Source organism: Sinocyclocheilus anshuiensis, unplaced genomic scaffold, assembly GCF_001515605.1.
Source record: "Sinocyclocheilus anshuiensis isolate Anshui unplaced genomic scaffold, SAMN03320099.WGS_v1.1 scaffold2533, whole genome shotgun sequence".
Taxonomy (NCBI): domain Eukaryota; kingdom Metazoa; phylum Chordata; class Actinopteri; order Cypriniformes; family Cyprinidae; genus Sinocyclocheilus; species Sinocyclocheilus anshuiensis.
In genome coordinates, this window is record NW_015548189.1 from 134,612 (window position 1) to 141,643 (window position 7,032).

Below are 7,032 nucleotides of genomic sequence, written 5' to 3' on the forward strand. Positions count from 1 at the left end.
CGAAGTTCCATTTGTAATTGCTCTAGAGGCGGTCCTTTGTAGGAACCTCTACCATATAGCACAGCATGGGTCGACCCGTAAGCATTTCATGCGGTGTTAAGTGCGTGCTCCTGTTAGTTTGCATGCGATAGCTCATTAGTGCAAGAGGTAATGCATCAATCCAATTATGTTTAGTACTTTCACATATTTTGTTAATTTTGGCCTTGATAGTTCCATTAACCCTTTCGACGCACCCTTGAGCCTGTTTTTTTTCTTCTTAATTGTTGCAATACTTGTTTTACAGTTTTTTTGTATAAATGCCGACCCATTATCTGAACTTTTCTGATGGTATTCCAAATCTCGGAATTACTTCTCTTGTTAGAAATGTAATTATTGTTCCTGCTCCCAGATCTGCTGATGGTACCATTTGCCGACACCCTCATTAATATCAGGGAGACGAGTGACCAACCCTTCGAGGTCCTGTGAGGCCCAGAGAACATACTGTCCCTGCGCTCCCTTGATTAAAATTGGGAGTTGTGCAGCCAGTGGTCTGAGTTTCCCCTTTTCTCTGCCCTGTTCCCATTTTCCGCTATCAAATAACTCCTTTCCTTCATTCACATCCTCTGTACTGTCAAACAACTTACTTCTCCCTCTTTCCAATCTATTTACCTCTTGTATCTTTTTTCCTGATTCTTTAATTTTCTCTTCTATTTCTTCTAACACTTCCTCTTTCTTTCTTCCTGCCATTTTTTTTTATATCTTGTTTATTAACTCCTTTGCACAGTGGATATTTTTATCCTAATATTTCCACTGGAGTGACTGCCATATTTTTTCCTATATTATTATAATTCAATTTTAATTTAACTCTCTTAACCAATTTCTCATAATTTTAGTCTTTATTCTGTCTGATGCATTTACCCTTTTTTTGTATTTATTGATAGTTTCAACTCTATTTAACAATCACTCAGTATGTAATCTTTTATAAAAAATAAATCTTTATTTATCTTTACATCTCTTTACTATTTTTTTCCACACTTATAATTATTTTTAATATACTTATTTAACTTAGTGCCTTGATCTCACTTCTACTGCACTGATCTCTGAAAATGTTCTCCTTCTCTTCCACACAGACACCAAACATGCAAAAGTCTATACAAGATCTTGATTCAATCTTTATTGATATTATTTTCCTAAACACATTCACACTGCTCGTCCCTTTATCTAGACAGGGCTCATCATTCATACATTTTTCCTTTGTTTATAGGAATACTGCATTCATATTGTTTCCCTTTATTTCAGGGCTAATCATTTATTCATCCCTCTCGGGTGCGGCACGAGCTGCGTCCACACTCTGCCAGGAAGGGGAGCTCTAGTACATTACATGCTATTTTGTTTAGTTGTCTGTTCGTAATAAATAATGTAAAAAAAAATTATGATCTCTATTAAAAAATCAATTTATCCAGAATTTATCCCCCTCCCCCCATCCCTACCACATTTTTAAGAAAAATAAGCACCAGTCAAGCTGCGATATCAAACAGGACCACAGGGAGATGCCAAAAGACCACTAAACCTGCTGTCTTGATCTTACTGTACATTCTACTATATGATCCATTCAGAATAACTAGACCAGCGCATAATCTAAAACACCTTTAGTCACCATCCAGTATAACACTCGTGCTTTTAAACCAAATACACGCTGAAAATAATAATTTACTGACATCTGGACTCGACTCTCCACAATCTCTGATGAAATCGCTTCCACTCTGCGCGCATCCCCTGACATGCTCTCGTGCATGAAGAAGGAGCATCTCTGTCACTGTCGGCAATCGGCATTCTCTCTGACTGGGGTCAGGGACGGAGGGGGCGAGGGTGCAGGCGCAGGTGCAATCATCAAACATATTTCAAAGGAAGCCGGAGCTACGGTCCTGACCGTATCACTGTCTTTACTGGGTGTTTTTAGGGAATATTTGTATTTTTTTTACATGCGATTGGATTAGCTATTTATGTGGTGAACTGTCATGATTTTGCCTAATGAATGATGCGCGATCCTAAGAATGCTTGCCTATTTTTGAAGGACACCGCGTCCAAGCTGCACAGTAGATACAAAATAAAAGTAAAAAAAAATCTGTCGATTTCAAAATAAACACTCTGCGCAGACTCCCGATCATATTTCACATCACTATATACAGTGGTGTAGTGGTGCCTGGAGAATCCTTGCCAGGAGGCCCGAAATGGTATGTGAAATGTAGATACAAGATAATTGAGGATGTATTTTAGATGACTATACACAGCTATAAACCTTTTGTCCTTGTCGTTCATAAATGGACTTTTAAATTGTATTAACTTTGTAGTCTACAGCACAACAAAGTAGGACATTGCAATAAATACAACAATAAACAGAATTAAACTGGACAAAACATAAACATTTAGCCAGCTTAGCCATGTTAGAACACAAATAATCAAGGCAAACTATGTTGGACAGGCAAATCACGTGGTCTTGCGAATCCTGTCGCTTCGCTTCTGAAATGCTCCTGGTGTGAGTTGGCACCACGTGGAGGACAGAACAAAACCTCACCGGAGCCATAACGAGCCACAGGCATGTGCAGTGTAAATAATGGGTTGCACCGTGTCTACATGGGATACGACAATTGTCGCGCCGCAACAGCTAAAGTCTGTATACACTGGACGTGACAAAGCGACCGTTGCAAATCATTTGAATTTTGTGTCAGTACGTCATAGATAGAACAAGGAAGCAGTTTACTGTTGGGGATTTGTCGTGTTGCGCCATGCCGCATCCACTGTAGACAGCATCACAGATTATAATGGGTTCTATAGTATTTTGTCACATCGCGCTGCGCCATTCGCGTCCGGTGTAGACACTGTGTTAGGCCCACCCCAAATGCTCTCATTGGTTGAGACGCATAATGACGCACATCCCAAACCAGTACTGATCAACATCCCACCCATCCTGTGACCCATGGTTTGTCTGTATGTGTATTCAGAGCCAGTGAGCAACGGACTTTCAAAATAATAATATGCACGATAGAATAATTGTCGCCGTTAATTAATGCGTTAACACGATAATAGCACGTTAACTTGCCCAGCCCCAGTTTTAACACTTTGCTAACAAACAATAACATGTTAACATTTCAACACATGGCTAACATGGCTAGGATCCCACACAGATGGACCAAAGGACGCAGACACTTGGCAATGAATATACATATACGAGTGTGGAATTTATATGCGGCAAGATGTGCAAGAACCAGGCAGTGTTGAACAGCACATTCCAGGGCCCTGTTTATAATGGGGCCCCTCTCTGACCACAAGAATGGACACGGGTTTCCTAAATTTTGATTGGATTTTGGTGGGCTAACATACGCAAACTGTCCAACACCATCAGATAGAGATGCTAGGACAATGGCCAGACACCTTTTAGAGGGCAAAAGGAGACCTCTGGTACCAAGCCCAGAAAGGACAGAACTTCTAATTGGTCCACATGCAGTTTCTGCCCTTCACCCACCTACAGACTGATTTCTAAGATTTGGCCTGTGACCCCCATAAAAGTGACACTTTTCTAACTTTGTGTTTGGACTATGCAAATAAGTTCCACAGGAGGAAAGAAGGGTGGGCCAGACCGATACAGCTACCGAGCTGTATGGTACAGTACAGTACAGTACAGTACAGTATGATTCGGGATGGTACACTCTGATCCAGCTTGCATTTCCACCACCAACAGTATCCTTACTTGATAGGCGTGGTATATGCCGGAAAGTAGTGATCGACATCATTCTCGCGCGAAGAAGGAAGTGCGACATTGTCCATGTGTATGTGTGTGAAAATATAGAATTCTAAAATACACTGTTATATATTTTTTGTGTTTGCGTACTCTGATGTAAACAAGCCCAACACGCATGAGCAGCATAGTGGAATGAGTGAAGGAGACACTTAATTTCCCTTGTGTTGTCATCCCCCTTGTAGCATGAGCAAGTGACGATTCTCTGTCAACCAATCAACGTTCTTCAGTGAGTCTAGCTCCACCCTTTAGGTACCCCAACAGAAGTGTCCCAAAAAAGTGGTAAGGTACGGTTTACAATTTTGGTACCATTCACAATTTCTAACAATGGAAACAGAAATAATTGCGTACTGTACTGTACTGAACCGTAACGCTCTGTGAAAATGAGGCTTAATAGATAAATTCAAGTTCTGAGTCATAGTCCTGTAAGGAGAGAGACACTAACAGACACAACCCGTTCTGAGTCTCCTGCTTGTGTGGTTGGAGGAGCAGATCACCAACTTTCTGAGTCTCAGTCTTTTAAAGGGAGAGACAGAGACTGATCAACAATGCTCTGAGTCTCCAGCCTGTGAAGGTGAAACACTAACAGAAACACCAAGGTGACCTGCGTCTCCATCTTTTGAGGCAGCAACAGATGCAACCATGTTCTGAGCCTCCAGCCTGTGAGGAAAGAGACACCCTATGTTCAGAATCTTTGTCCAGCGAGACAACAACAGATGTGGCACATCTTGAGTCTCCATCCTTGAGAGACAAAAGCGGACTGACCATGTTCTGAGTCTCTGGCCCGGAGTCAAGTCAAGTCACCTTTATTTATATAGCGCTTTATACAATACAGATTGTGTCAAAGCAGCTTTACAGTGTCAAACAGGAAAATAGTTTGATGTTAATGCAAGAGGACAATATCAAACAGTAAATTTTTCAGTTAAAGTCAGTTCATTGATGATTCAGTGATGTCATCATTCAGTTCAGCTCTCTTCCAATATAGTGTCTGTGCAATCAAGCCGACGATATTGCCAGAAATGATGTGTCCCTAACTAAGCAAGCCAAAGGCGACAGTGGCAAGGAACCAAAACTCCATCTGTGACAGAAATGGAGAAAAAACCTTGGGAGAAACCAGGCTCAGTCAGGGGGCCAGTTCTCTTTTGGACAGACAAAACCAGCATGGTGTGGTTTAATTCCAGGCTGCAACACAGGTCAGATTGTGCAGAGGACTTGTCTGGTTCCCGTGGTCTTGTCCCAATGGCCGTCTAGTTGACGAGGTCTTCACAGGGGATCTGTCTCTGGGGCTCATCTCATGGTCTCCACTGACATTCAGGTCTGTAGAGGTTGTCTCTAGGTGCTGATCCACCATCTGTACTAGAAATGGAGTGGATCTGGGTGGCCACGGTGACCATCTGGTCTGGAAACGGACTGGATCTGGGTGGCTACGGTGACCTCAGAATAAGAATGAAACGGACTAATATTAGCATAGATGCCATTCTTCTTACAATGTAACGAGTACATCGGGTGTTATGGGAAGCGTTCCCGGGTTCTGGTTAACCTAATTAACCCTTTAGGCGCCAGGGTTTTTTCGGAAAAATGCTGGATTTTGACATCAAGATTTCAAAAGCTTGTGGCTTGAAAGGGCTTAAAGATAGAGATCTACTGTAAATTAGAAAAATGTTGGGCATGACCGAAAGTTTTTTTGGGGTGTAAATATACTCATCTAATTTGCATATTATGGCGTCATCAGGGGGCGGCCCTCTTGAATGTCATAATATTCATGAAATAATAGATATTGAATGGTTGTTTGAACTTATTTGCATGTTTTTTTTTTGTCTTTTTATCCTCATTCCAAATTTTGCGACTTTGGCACTTAGAGGGTTAATGCAACCTAACAATCCTTTAACTAGGGCTGCACGATTAATCGAATGCGATTGTCATGTGCATCTTGTCAGTAAAGCCGGTTCTGTAATCAGTAGTAAATCTCCATCACGTGCTTTCAGATGGAGCAGCATTTACTACACAGAGCCGTAATTCACTGACAAGCTACGCAAAATCACGTTCATAATCGCAGACGATTTAATCGCGCAATAATGAAATCGAAGAAAGCGTTCTGCGATTATGAAAGCTGTTTGCGTAGCTTGTCAGTGAACTACGGCTCTGTGTAGTAAATGCTGCTCCATCTGAAAGCACGTGAAAATACCACATTAACTAACATGTTTTTACTCCAAACTCACTTCATAACGTCAGTCTAGTGTTTGAAACAAATCTTTCTGTGAGATGATGTGGCTTCTTACATAGAATAAGGCACCAGTGTTAATTTAGTCAACGAAGACGACAACGTAAAATATTCGTTAACGCACATTTTTTCTGTGACTAAGACGAGACGTTGACAAGCTAAAACTAATATCTGATGATAAAAACTATGACGAAATTTATGCCGCATCTTCGTTAACAAGAAGAGACGGGACTAGAATGTTATTTGAGGACTACCGGACATTCAAAATACACCCTATAGGCTAAATTCAAAATGTGTGTCCCTGTCATTGGATTTTAATCGGATGACAGGCGTTTGCATATCTAGTCTCAGTATGGCAGCCGCAGTGGACGAATAGGCTACCAAAACGTGAACTAGCGATCTGAAATAATGGCCTCAGCACCTGAAGGGTTAGGGATAGAGTGACCAGACGTCCTGTTTTTCCGGAGAGTCACAATTCGTTGTCGATTAACTTAAAGTTAATGAAGGCGGGATACGTGGAATCGCGCTGATAGCGGTGCTCTCTCTCGCGCACGCTCCACTTCTTCAGTTCTTATTACAGCACGCGGTAAGTTCTCAGTGCTCAAATACACACACAACAGTCCAAATGTCTATCGTGTGAGTATCTCACATAAATATAGTCGGTTATGGCTTAAGTGAATGTAAACAGGTGGGTGAAAACTCAATGTGCGTCAGTATTACATGCATACCTTCCGTCTTAAATCGACAGCATTCCTAACATTCCTAATATCTGTGTAATTAATGTTAACTAACAAAAATGTTAAATAAATGTATACTTAAGTAAACCTAGTAAACCTAAAAAATGAGTTTAATTTGTATCTCTACCAAAAAATGAAAATTGTCATCATGTATTCCAGTTTTTCCAAATTCAATCCTTGATTCAAATTTCTCATAAGCTTAACCGATTTGGTCTAAAGAGAGAAGAATTAATGACTATTTTTGTTTGAAGACTACATATAAAATAGCTACCAAAATAAATGTTGGTAACTGCAGTTTG